The following is a 14,820-nucleotide window of genomic DNA, read 5'->3' as shown; positions in this document are numbered from 1 at the left end:
TTTGTTTATGTCTATATTATGACTTTAGCTATAGGCTACCAACCAAGTAGGCCTACCAACCAAATAACAGAATATCAAATACCCAAAGAGCACAGCAAAGCCTTAAAATACAGTTGGTCTACCGGAACCTATTAACCCCTTTCCAAATGAACACAGTCACAACATCATTTTTGTTTTCTATGAAAGAGTGCAACATGATCTTGGATGCATAATAGCAAAAACACAACATTAGTTCCCGCAAGCCCTTTTCTTTCCCCATTTCAACCACCTGATGGCAGTGTCACCATAATATTAGGGATATGCATTTGAATTAGTTCACAATATACTTCACATTTTAAGTGATGCTCTATCATTGAAGAGCAGTTTTTTTCTTATGATGCAAGCATATGATCATTGTTTGCCTCATGTATCAACAGCAGTTAATTCCTGACAAGCTGATGAGTGACAATCTTTTCTTTAAAAAGCCATAATATCTCGCAGTTTCTTCAGTCTTTTTAAGAAGAACAATGTAGTGGTACGGAAACAGATGTCTTACCAAGTGTTGCATATCCAGAATTTACACTCGTGTGAGAATTCAAATTGTGCACTGGATAAATGCATTATAGTACTAATGAATTAGTTATGAGACACCTCCTTTTCCTCCTCTCACTTTCTTGTGTCTCACTCAGAGTCACTCAGAAGATTCGGTGGAAACAATTAGAGACTGTTTCAAAACACATCCGCCAGTGGTCGGGGCAGCCATGCTTGCTTAAGCCTCCTATCTTTTCCTACCCCTGGCATTTCACATTCAGTAATCACAGGTTTGGTCAACAGTGCTAATTAACAAAGTCATTCATGTGTGTGAATGTGGTTCTGGTCCAATGGCTGAAGCTAATCCTATGCTCGTTCATGCTCACATTAAGCTTCTGTAGGCTACTGGGTTGCATTACTGACAGGGACCAACAATCAAGGCAACTAAAGGAGCAAGAGCACCTTGCGCAAATCAACTTGGCTTTCTAATCCTGACAAATAGTGTTGAGGCTTTTTGTTTTCAGTTTGGGGAAATGTACTCCCTCCCTTCCACCACCCTCACCGCTTCTATTTGACATCATAATTCAGCTGTAATTGTACAGCCATGTCTTCCCTTTCCACCGGGGAATCAGGGAACATTCTGGGAGGATTCTCCTTTGATTTGGTGCCCTATCGAGTGTTCCGTGTCAACACTCTGGTGTGTTTAACAAGGACAGAAGCAGCTGACTGCCGCAGAGGTCTGTCTGCATGTGTGTGAATTATTATATATTTTTTTTATTCTTCACACACTCTCTGGTGATGAGAAGAAATGCTGTCAGCTTGCTCCTCTTATGTAACAGGAGCTGGGTGCTGGGAAGATCTAGCTGCCAGATGTTCAGCCATCTTACGGTAATAACTGCAGCCATTGTTGTCTAATTGTTCTACCCCATACATATTCATGACTGATGCCTGGAAGCCTGTCTCCAATGCAAAAGGTCATCCACAGAGGGACATGTGAGCAGCACAGCTGAACACAACACTCTGTATAGACTGAACACACATCTGGAAAATGGTGCAATGTGAGACACCAGAAGCAGACTGTTCATGTTAGAATACTGAAATATATCTTAATGTTGTAGTAGTACTATTATGGCCATTATTTTAACAGTGAAAATAATAATAAAAGAGTTTTTGAACTTTAATGTCACTAACGCTGATTATTCAATGATTCATTTGAATTTTTCACAGCAAAAAAAAAAATATGATAATAATTTAGATTAATTAATCACAGAGTATGTAATTAATTTGATTATTTTTTTTTAATCGATTGACAGCCCTAATATATATATATATATATATATATATATATATATATATATATATATATATATATATATATTATACATATATATATGTATGCTCAAGAAGAAACATTCTCATTCTATTAGATATTCATTTCTCCCTGACAGCAGAGATAAGAAACTGATGACCAGACCTTGTCCTAAAGACCCTAAGCTCCACTTATAAAACATTTGCTGACAGAGATGTAATGATTTTGATCCCAAGTTCCCCCACCCTGTCAACTTTTCAAGTGGCACGTCTAACCACGAAACCAGCCAACCAATGAGAAAATTACAGTAATTTTGGAAATGGCAGACTGTTTCATTTGACTAGGCCATACTAAAATGAACACAAAATGAAAAAAGAAAAGAAAAACTGACAAATGGAAAAATCCAACTAGCACATCATGATGACAGAAATTAAAAAGTGGTTGGCCAATCTAAACCATTTTAGAGTGATTTGATGCATTAAAATCGTTTGGAGAATTTGGTACTCAAATTGGTGGAGCTAGATTTGGTATCTTGATAGAACATCACAGTCATTACCATATGGCTTGGAGCATGATTGCACCCACACACCCCTTATTCATGCTGCAATACATTTTACAAGACAGTTTTGCAATGGCCAATGGCTTTCGCACCTCCTGAACTCTGTGGGAATTATAACTGATCATTTGTGTTCAATTTAAATAAACTACAAGCAAATCACATGGCATCACATGCTATCAGTCTGCAACTGGTGACATATTAGGCAATCGAAATGTCATTTGAAGAACCACTGAAGCAATTCACTCCCACGTTCCAGCAGCTACTTTGAGATACAATGATAATACTCTATGGCACAGACACTCTCATTAGAGAGTGAGATGAGATGAGATGAGAGACTGCGCTGGATAGTAATACCCAGATGGAAATGGACTCCAGATGACATCTGGCACAGCTCTGGTCCAGGTGCGGCCCACATATGGCAAGTGCATTCCAGAGTCACGTGCTGGACTGCCCCTTTCATCATTACTGTGTCACCCAGGGGCTGATGACGTGTGCTCCAGAGCCTCTATATCTAGGACAGGCCCTTCCCCTCACCAAGCCATACATCATTGCTGTGAATGTATCCCCATGTACTGTTTACCACACAGAACACAGCAATACCCTTAATTATTGGGGCCAATTAATATTCAGTCATGTATGTATAATGCTAAATCGCTGCTGGGCCTCTTTGAAGTCACTAATGGCTTGCACCTAGTAAGAAAGGGTGCATTTATAATATATGATAAGTAAATTCATTATACAGCAAGTGAAACTGGATTATGACAGATACCAGTGTGGCTCTTTCATGTTCTGCATGCAAGGTCACCTTGAAAAGAAGCCTAAAGGCAAAACATATCTTGTAATTAAATGTTCTTGTTATGATAGGTCAGTCTTATGTTATGTGTCACTTGTAAGTGATATTCTTGCCTGATAACTCAAAACTCACAGTGTCAAGAACTGAGCTACTTTCCTTTTAATTAAATCGCCATGCATGGCTTTCTGTCCCCCTGTCTCTGTAATGAGCAGGTGAGTGTCTGAGTTTGGTTGGTTTGACATGTGGCGCTGGCCACGCCATGGCTCCAACAGCCCCCTGATTAATGCAATAGGTGGGCTTTGTCTCATTATGGTGACAGAGCATGATGAATTCCCTGTAAACACAGAGTCTGTGTTGTTAATGTATCATCATAATCCTTGATTAGAAGGTGTAAGCCAGGCCAATAAATGCAATTACGCACTGACAACATTAATTCTCCCGTATTTCCTGATGTGGTTTTATCCAGTGATCACGGCCACAATCAATACCGCAAAGAAGTCTGAGGCAGGGGGAGATTAAGGCAGAATGTGACTTTGAAAAGACGCAATGTGGGCAAATGTTTATTTCATTATGATTTTCATAGATTATTTAGATGTCAGAGATCTACCTTAAGGCTTTTCTCAAGAGACATTGTAAACATGCCTGCTTTAAGTGTGTGTACTGTATGTGTATATATTGATTGGTTTTGTTTCCACGTTTTTGTAGGATTACGTTATGCACTAAACAATACCAATGATCTGCAATGCTCAGTTTGTGCATGAGTGTCACGTTTTCTTTCATCCCATATTTGAGGCAATAAGGAATAAAAAAGAGAGACTGATAGCCTCCCCCAAATGTCCAGCAATAAGGAATAAAGAAAAGAGAGACTGATAGCCTCCCCCAAATGTCCAGCAATACAACTGAAAAGTTTCTGCCCTTCATGTGTCACTTGTCCACCATAAGCACCACTGACATTTCAGCTTTCCCGATTCCGAAGTCACCAAGGTAACCATTAGTCCAGCACCCCAAGTGGCCATGCTCCATTGACGACGTCCGTAAGCATCTACCCACATTTACGCTCCGGTCTTATTTTAGCCCTCAGGACAGTTTAGGGATGTTTTCCAAATATATGTACTCCCTCTCAGTCTCCCTGTGCCATTATCAAAGTGATGGTCAATTGAGATGATCAATTTGCATAATGAGCCGTTAAATTGGTCCCCGTCACTCCCCAATGCAGAGGCCGCTCCCGGTGGAGGCCGAGGGAGATGGAGTTGAGCGGAGCAGCTGGGTATCGCCACTGCACTGCCAGGCCTGCCCGCTCCTTCCACTCAACACACATACAGTACAAATCCAGCCGTGGATATAGTTTCATTCTATGGAGAGAGATATGTCTCAATATTATTTCTATGCAAAACACCGCAATCCACGTGTATAATACAATTAGCAAAATTTGTGACGTGTAAATTTAATTTGCAAGCGCAAAGTCAAGATTTGTGACTTGTAAATTGGTATTTGCACAAAGGTGTAATGATTTATTCAAATGTTTGGAAACTTTTGCATCTGTCTTGACATTTCATTTGCGACACTTACGTGTGTGAAGTGTTGAATCAGCATTTGCAGATCTGCCCACACGCACATTCATCCCCACTTCCGCTTGCGTAATTTTGAGACATTCCTTTCGCCTTTTTCCAACCCGATCCAGTCACAAATCTTGACTTTGCGCTTGCAAATTAAATTTACAAGTCACGGATTTTGACGTTGCGTTTGCAAATTGTGGTGTTGCATATACAAACAATATTGAGACATATCTCTCTACATAAGGAGAGAATATTGGACAAATCTACTGCACAGACCAGATAAACAGATCATTTTTGGGAATTTGCAAGTGCAAGTACTTCCTGTAAAGTGAAAATGCTGCTTTGGGGCCCGTCTCTGGCTGGTGCTGTTGTCATCTGCTCTCTCTGTTTGGTCAATTAGAGTCATGGAGATGAAATACCAATTCCCCAGCAGATCAGAGCATATCACAGTTTCCAATGGTTCCCGGCTGTGAAAAATGCTGCAGGAAGATTTAAAATCAACAACAATGAAATTAGAGCTCTCATTTTGTGAATCAACCCTTAGTAAATCATATAGTAGGCATATTAAATGCGGAGCAGCCGGCTCTCTGACAGGTTTGATGAATTGATGTGATTACGGTGGCATTTGTGAAATTGTTGCTGACAAGTCACGGTTGCCAGTGCCCTTCCTTTTTGACTGAGCACTGCAAATCATTGTGATCTTAAACACAATGCATGGTCTGTGTGCATTGTGTCTGGGCCTTAGTCATACTATATATAACACTACGGCGGGATATCAGTATGAAATATCAGTGTCCTTACATGCCCTAGTAAATAACATGCATTTCTAGAGTGCATTTCGACATTATAAGAGCAGTTGATAAACAACAGAGGCTTGTAAAAATAGTACTTGTAGTTGAATGCACTTCATTGGAGGTGACAGCCTATATGTTCTGGTGCATATTGCATATCTGCTATTAGTGTCTCCAGCTGCATGCTACAGTACTCTCTCCTGTTCACCATATAAACTCGGTGTATATGAGCATGGATCTTGCGCTCTGATTGTGAAAGTACATGAAGGTCCTCCAGTGTGTAGCATTTGACTGACAGGCCCCCTCGGACAGAAAATACACCATTGTCATCTTTGTAGCTTTCCTCCCAGGTTGCAGGTGGTTATTTTTGGCCGTTGCCAGAGGCTTTGCCGTTACCTCAATGTTACATCATGCGCTCCTAATAGAGGGGGAAATGACAACAGTAACATCATCAAATATACATCAAATGACATGTTCACAGCAGTGCGGGGGTTGGCACTGTTGGTGAAAAATTTATCTTTAGGATGCTCAAGGCAAATGAAGGTTGCAAACTAAAAGTCCCATAATAATCAAAAGAGCTTAATTACATGAATATGGTCATAGTGGTGATATGACAAAGAAGTAAAAGGTTGTCATGTCTGCTGAATGTCAGAGATAATAATCACTGTATAAAGCATATTTAAGATTAGAGCGGTTCAGACTTCATTCCCATAAAATGAATTACCATAGCGTGAATCAATGAATGTGACTGTAATCACCACCAGCATAGTGCAAATACTAAATACCATACTGCCAGGGCAAAGAGAGAGGTTTGAACCTGGAAATGTCAGCTATTTCACATTTCAGAGCTACACCTCTATAATTGTCACATGGGAGCTCCTGGAAGCCAGACAAGTTCTTGCAATACAAGCTTACTTTACCAGTTGAGCACACACACACGCACATGAACACACACACACACACAGACACACACGTACATGAACACACACACACACACACACACACACACAGACACACACACACACACATACTCAGAGCAAGAGAGAGAGAGATGAGAGGAGAGGAGAGGAGAGAAAGAGAGTGATGAGGATGGGAGTGGAGAGGGGGGGAGGCAGAGGGAGAGAAAGAGAGAGAAAGAAAGAGAGAGAGAAAAGCAAATGCCAACTCTGCAATTCACATTTACATCCAAATGTATTGATGAGTCAAACAGAGCTCTGCCTCTTGTGATATCCTATGTAGCTCTCCAGCGCAGAGGAGCCTCCTCAATAATATCGCTTCCTGCAGAGATCTGCGCCGCCTCAGACTGGCAGTTCTGGCCCTGTTGTGGCTCACAACTGGCCCAGATCAGATCCACCAAACCTGACTGAGTTATACCGACATGTCGTTCCGTGTGCTCCCAACTTATTTGTCGTAGAAGAGAGAGTTTAAGTGGCCTGGCTGCAATCTTTCTGGGTCACGTGTTAATATACATGAAAAAAATGAGGACCTCTGGCTTTGAACATGTACAGTATTTAAAGGGTGTGCTACTACTTCTGGTGCTTTAGATGTGGGCGCAGGAGTAGGAGGTGGCGCGTCCGCTCTCACTTTCATGGGTGGGAGATAATAAAGCATTGAATAATACAGCACAGCACTGGCATTAAAGACAAATGCCTTTGGAGCATCCATTATTCACCTGCATGAAGCGTGGCTTCCTTCAGAAGGTGGCTATGCAGCGACGGTAATTCAAAAACCTACACCCGGGTGAAGCTAATGATGTTGCTCGTTTGGTTACTTTCTCATCATTTCTCAGCTTTCTCAGCAGTGATGAGACAAGGTGATTCGCCCCGGTTCTGATGACACTGCGGTTCCGACACTAAATGCCATCATTTTAAGAGCCATTTTGTGCCCTGTCAGTTCAGTACTGAGTACTACCGAACATTTGACAAACAGCGAAGCCCGTTATGGGTGGTCATATCACTTTTATGTAGGCTATTCCCTGTACATACTGAGGGCTTCTCCCATTCATTGTGTGATTCATGGTAGTGTATGATGGAGATAGGGGCTTCGGCCAGCCTGTGGATCAGCAGATGGCACTGTTGCTGTATATACTCTTCCTGTAGCCTTTGGAGACTCATTGTTGTTATGCTTATCACAGTTTTATCTCCAATTAGGATTAAATTATGTGTGTGATTAGATGAAATTATTATTTCAATTTAAATATATGTTGTCATATGTGAGGTGTGAGATGCATTCCTTGAGAGGCTACTCCAAAAGTTGTCCCGTGTTTAAGGACTCAATTACTTTTCTAATTTAATGTGGCATTACGTACTCTTATGTCAAATTAATCAGAGGAATTAAAGTCCATAGTAATTTTAATGTGACTTGTGCATTATGAGTCAATGAGGAAGAATGGATTCATTCATCCCATTATAGACGCAGTCCAGCGTCATTTGGGAACTACTATGCATCCTTCTCCTCCCTCGTAGGCTGGCAACTCCTCTTACCGTGTTGTGGACTAAGAGTCGATGACTAAACTCCCGCACTGTTGAGGTCAATGATCATGTTGATGACTAAACTCTGGCACTGGAGATGTATCAGTCGGTGCTAAAATATGTTCATCCAAAGCTCCATCTTCTCTGCGTTAAGTACCCACCCCCCACCCCCCCCAACCTTGCACACGTCCCCTCAGGCAGTTTGTGAGCAGAAGCTTATGAATGCACAGTGCTTAGTGTTTTCAAAACATTGGATCTTAACAGGACAACAGCTGATTTGCTCCCACTGACTGCTATAGAGACGTGAAACGTACACTGAATACGCTACTCACCACCACGACCACACACACACACACAAACAAAACACACAAACACACACACACACACACACAAACACAAACATACATGTACACACACACACAGAGTGATTAATCAGTGGTCAGTTTCCTTCCACTCTCACAGAGGAACTCACAGATTAAATTCTACAGCGAGGGCTGCACTGCATAATTCACTAAACGTTGATGCTTTTGATGATTTCTTCATGCCGCTGTGTCCTGTGAGCCAGATGGGCAGCATTCGGGGACGCTTGACTGTTTCCTGGCTTTGCTCATGAGTGTTACAGTCTAATAAATTCTGACAGCTCAGAAGAGTGTTACTAGTCTCTTTCTATTTCAAGTGCTAATCAGCTGAGCACCAATCGCCTATACGCTCTTTAATGTGTCCAGGGTGGATCGTTATGTGCATGAGAAATGTGTTGATGCCGCCACAGGCTCTGGAAATGGAGTTTTCTTGGACTCTTGGAGCTGAAGAGGAAGAGGAAGAGGATGAGGAAAGCTGCGTCCCGGCGAGATGCCTGGTGTTTAGCGGCACTGGTGGGGTCGTTTGCACTCCATTTCAATCTGCAGATTTGATTGCTGCACTCCAAGCAATCTGTGTGGAAATAATCTCAGATTATCCCCCCCTCTAATTCTCCACATTTTCAAAATGGATTTCCCAAGACAAGAGTGCCCACATCCACAGATTGCACAGACTAGGTCAGCTCATTGGTAGAACAGCAGCTGCCTCTCTCTTTCTCTCCAACTCACTCTCTCTTTCTCCTTCTCTCTCCCTTCCTCTACCTGTCATTCTCTCTCTCTCTCTCCTCTCTGTGTCCCTCTCAAACCCCCTCCCTCTGACCACTCACTATCTCCCTCTCATTGCCCTTTCACTCTCTCTGTCTCCCACACATGATCTTTCTCTTCTCTCACTCTCCTTTCTCTCTCTCCCCCTCTCCATCTCTCCCTCCCTCTGTGTTTACCCTCCCCCTCACTCGCCCTCTGTTTCACACCTCCCCTGTTTCTCTCACTCCCTTTCTTCCACTCTCTCTCCACCTCTTTTCCCTCTCTTCCTCTCCTTTTCTCCCTCCCTCAACCCCCCCCCTCTCTCTCACAGCCTCCATGGTTCTAATCATTGTGGTGGTGGATGTTCTGCCCACACACTTCGGAGTGAAATCTCTGGGAGAGCCGTGGCAAGAGTAGTCCGTGGGTTACCCTTTAATTACAGCACGTCTAAAAATAATGAACTCTCACCAACCCATCCGTCATGCCAGGAGGTGCCAGTTTGGGCAGACTTGTGCCAATCACTGTACCCGTTCGCCTCTCCAGGCTCGGAAACAGACACCTGGCACAGATGTCCAACCCCCACTCTTCTATTCCCCAGACTCATCCCTTGTGCTCCCAGGGAGGTGGACTCCTTTGGGGGACATTATCACAGCCCATCTCCCAGATCTGGTGTGTTGATATCACACCAGACAAGGTTCTGGAGGACAAGCGGGATCCGGGTGGTGGAAGGGGATGAAAGCATCATGACAAGCAAACACTGGCAATATGATTCAAGGGTGAAAATACGAGTCGGTCGTGGGGGAGGGATTTCATTCTCAGGTGGCCACTGCTTAGCCCCTAGTGGTGACAGGAAACCTCTATTTGGTGGTGTGTGTATGTGTGTGTGTGGGGGGTGGGGGGGTGGGGGGGGGCATGCCACCATTGAAGTTCGTCTCAAATAGCTTATTTGAGCTTCATTACAGTATTCATAAATTAACATTTAATCGCTGCACTTTCCTTGTATGGCAGTTAAAAGAGATCAAGGTTCCTGTTCAGAGCCTCAGAAGCATAAATTAGCATAAGCCATCACTGGAGCGCTCTCTTGCTTCCACAAATCTGCAAGCACCCGCGTGGGAGGGAATGGCAAGTGCATGGTGAACCATCACCAAAAAACTGGTCACATTACAGTAAATATGCTTCCTGTGACTGCTAGTTTGCTGGTACTCATGAAGGCAACGTTTACTCATCTCCCTGGTGACAAAACCCCTTGGCTTCTCACACTGTACATCTGTGGTGAGACTAGAGGGGGCTGCTGGGAAAATACTCTCTCTCTCTGAGCTAATTGGTGATAGTGAAGATTATCACATGCAAATAACATGTGCCTATGTAAACCGATCCATACTGTACAGTAAATGCCAGTGTGTTAAAGTCATTTTATGTACAAATAAAATACCTACACATATCTAAATCATCATCAGACTAGAGCGGTTTATTATATTTTTTAAACACACAGTTGGCCAGTTATCTTACCACAGCAATTTGAGAACATTTCCTTATCATATTCGAGAAAGTCTATTCTTCAGACATAGAACAAAAAAAATCCTGTGAAAAGTATCAGTTTAGTGGTTCACGCCTCGGCCCGGTTTTTGGATGTGAGGGGAACAACTGTGCAACGCAACATGCAATTTCATGAGTCAGCTCACCTTTGGCGTCTGCGCGTCTTATCACAGGGAATAGACAGCTCCGAACATGACACATGTTGGCGGCAGATCTCTATTAGCAAGCACAGAGGCGCCATCGCAGTCTTCACGCCCTCCTGTTCATCAGACAGCTCTCTCTCTCTCTCTCTCTGCTCCATTTCTGCAGGGGTGGTCAGCTGGGAGATTTGTTAACTTCTGTAGCAGTTACTCTCAGAAATGCACGAGGCCAGACCAGGGGCGGAGCTACGTGGTGGCCAGGGGGGCCACGGCCACCACTGGTCAAAGCTTGGCCACCCTGCTGGCCCCCCCAGCTCCGTTCAGTGAAAAGTAAAAAAAAAATTGCTGCCGTTTTCGACGGCACTTTGCCAACACTTTGCAAAGCAGGGACTGAACCAATTACTGCACTCTACGACCATTGTCCCAGTCAGGAAGTGTAGCCTACGGTTCTGATCAAATCGTGAGTAGGCCTATAGTGCAGCAGTGGGACAATTCAAGTCATCTGTTATAAATACTTGACAGTAGCCTAGACTACTACTTAACCTCAGTAACAACATGTGAGTTAATGATGAGTTGGATGAGTTGGATGAGGATTAATGCTAATAAGATGTTAGAATGTGTCACGAATCATAGCCAAGTTGGGCTGTCCTTGTTAGGTAGGCTCTGACATTGAAGTGTGGGGCTGATAAAAAATAATCGGATGCCCGCGGTAACGCTGTTACAAAAATATTTCGATAAAATTCCAAGTACAAATTCGGGTGAAATGTAAGCATATTAGGCACATATCTCCGGATGGCTCTAATAAAAGTAGGCTAATAGGGCCTAGCCTAGGATACTTTATAAAAACAGAATTTGCTGACGGCGTGTGGTTCTTGCCATAGCTGGTCAGGCAGAGGCAGGCTGCTTTGCCTGAGTTCTTTGTTACATTGCTCCGGAATTGTTCAATGCAGCGAAATGAAACCTTAATTGCGTGACAGAGCAGAAGTGGGGCTTTCCAACGAGACTAAACACTTGTCTGTGCGATCAAGTATGAAAATAAAAAATAATCATGAAATTAAATCAAATTGATTCATATTTACAGTTCACCTGCGCACCCATTACTCTCGTTTGAATTACTCGCGAACCCGTGATTGCATAGATATGGCAAGCATATCAGAAGAAAGAGGAGACACAGGAATATCTATTGGTACCAAGTATATGATGCTTCTGGGCTATACAAAAAGACAACGTGACTGCAAAATAACATCATGTACAAAAATGCTGCACACCCATTACTCTCTGAATTAGGCCCTACTCACGACCCCGTGATCGGATAGATATGCCACGCATGTCAGTTGAAAGAGGAGACACAGAGCTATCATTTGATACCAAGTACATCCTTCTGGGTTATAAAACAGACGAAATGACATCAAAGTAATAACTTCATATAGTTCGACTTACCCCACGTTTTTGTGTGTTGTGGTGGCAAAGCATGATCATAATCCAACGCTATCATGTGTTTCTCTATGGCAAAGCATGTTCATAATACGGTTTTGAGATCCTAGCAAATTCCTGCATGGCATTCAATTTGAGACTCACATTGCATCCCAATTTCTTCGACAAAGAAACACCTTTTTGTCTTCACTTTGTTCATGACAATGTAGTAAAAAGTTGTTTCAGAATCATCATGAGTGTACAGCGCAGAAAGGTTTTCATTACTAAATAAAAAAAATGCTATTTATTTCTGTAAGGCTCACACCACATGTCTGTAAATTGCTCAGGCCCCAACCCCCCCTCCACCATGGTTCTTATATTGCCAGATTCAGGACAGTCTGCCCTACACATAGATGAAAGTCATGTCCAGCTGACAGTGATAGGCTACATTTAAAAATAAGAATGGTATAATATGCTTTTTCTCTTTGTGTTAGTTAAAAATCAAATCAAATCAAATCAATGCAAGTATTAATATGAATTGGTGACAGATCTCGGTAGCCTAGACTGGGTAGCCGACACTGTAATCTTCAAAACTTTTTGAGTAGTTTTCAAATAGTAGTTTTGATTCCCAAGTGCCACCCCAATAAAAAGTCTGGACCCAGCTGGCCCCCCCTATAAAATAATCCTGGCTACGCCCCTGGGCCAGACCCTGTACAGAGCGAAAAGTTGTAAGTAAGAGATCATTCCTTTCAGCTGAACAAGCGTTTTTTTGTCTTTAATGTGTCAGGCTCTTGATTAAGAAGCCAAGGGGAATGCACAGAAGTGACATGTTAATATTGGGGGGCTGATTGGGACATGAAGGCGCTGTGTGATTGAGGTTAAAATCAGCGGCGGTTTGTTTGTTTTTGTTTGTTTGTTTATGCCTCAGATGGCCCGTCCAAGTCAAGTGGCCAGTGGGACCAGATGGCTGAGGTCTTGAGGGCGCTGTGGGGTTCATGCGTGGGTGAGGCCGTTCCCTCCCAGCTCCGGAGGGAAGCTTGGCAGCGTCTGGGCTGCCCGCTCGTATGCGCGTCCCGATCGGTGCGCAGCGCGAGATGAGAAGCATTAAGAGCGACCGGACGGAGCAGTCACGGTGGCCTCGTCCCCACTGACGTGCGGCGCAAGATGAGAAGCCGGCGCCAAGCATCGAGAGCGATCGGCGGAGCAGTCCCGGCGACCTCGCGCTTTTGACGGAGAGAGTGGGTCTTGTAAATCAGGCCACCTCTCTCTCTCTCACTCTCTCTCTCTTTCTCTCTATCTCTCTCTCTCTCTCTCTCTCTTTCTCTCTATCTCTCTCTCTCTCTCTATCTATCTCTCTCTCTCTCTTTCTCTCTATCTCTCTCTCTCTCTCTCTCTCTCTCTATCTCGATGCCTCAGAAGAGTGCTGGCCTGGCGCCTGACCGAGGCGGAGCGGAGCAGCGAGGCGAGTGTGAGTGAACCGCAGGCCACTGATGAGCGCTTCTTCACCATCGCAGTGGCGTCGCTCTCTCGCCCTCCCTCGCGCGGCGGCGCTCCTTGGCTCTCGCTGGCTCCTGGGCACGCTGCACCTGTTTCTGCTCCCAAAATATCTGGAGAGGCCGAACGCTCCCAATCTGTCACCCACAGGCCCGCACTGACATTTTTAATCAGAGGGTGAGAGAATCACAACCTGAGAAATGTGTTTTTTGTAGTTTGTTTTGTTGGCGGTAAACAAATGGGTTCAGGAGCTAGGCTGAAAGGTCTAAAGGGGAGAGGTTTTTTGCATTCACAAATGTCTGGCAAACGACCGCTGATTGAAACCATCAAATTGCTAGCTCCAGAACACAGTTGATTTCCATGGTTCTGCAGTTTCATTTCAAGTTTAGAAACACTTCCAATGTATTTTACCCTCAGAGACTTTTTGTTTGTGTTTTGTTTGACACAAAATGTGACTGATTACCCTAAGATTAATCTATGAAATTATTAAGTGAAGAAACCCTCTCCTGACGTGCTGCATACAACAGCCAATGCAGCTGCCACGAGGTCTATGGGGCATATCCAAAGAGCATGGCTACATTGCACATTTATGTGTGCCATGCATAAAAGAACACAGTGATGCAGAGTATAATTAGTAAGTTGCAGTGATTAATTCATGTCTCCCCACAGGATCATCTCACTTGTTCCGGATCCTTCAAGTCCCTGTTTGACAAAACAGGGATTCAGTTCTGCACTGAGCTCTACACGAAACATGTTCTTTACAGGATGAGATGGATTAACTTGGGCACAATATAAAGTGCCAGTACAATAAATGATTAATCATATAATCCACTTGTTATTGTACATATCCTGTTGTTCAATAGCCTGGCTCTGCTCAATTTCATTTGGCTTCAGTAGTAGACTGGCACACATGTGCTTTCAACGGATTTCTCGTGTAGAAAACCAACCGAGAGTCACCAACCAACCAGCGAACAGAGGGCGATCACCGAGTGATTACGGGTAAGTTGAGCACATTACCAAATGTTCGTGATTGGTTTAAAGGAACTCCTAGCCTGGCTAGCGCCACCACTTCTCAATGAGACGTGGTCTGGGAACCAAACGTTCATTTTCTCGTATTTGAAAAAAATGCCCAGATCCGTTTATTGGGT

This window comes from Alosa pseudoharengus, unplaced genomic scaffold (assembly GCF_046254945.1).
Source record: "Alosa pseudoharengus isolate Yale_2024_CS ecotype anadromous, Long Island Sound unplaced genomic scaffold, YU_APseudo_1.1 YU_APseudo_1.1_scf_11, whole genome shotgun sequence".
In the NCBI taxonomy this organism is placed as follows: domain Eukaryota; kingdom Metazoa; phylum Chordata; class Actinopteri; order Clupeiformes; family Clupeidae; genus Alosa; species Alosa pseudoharengus.
Note: the sequence above shows the minus strand (reverse complement) of the source record.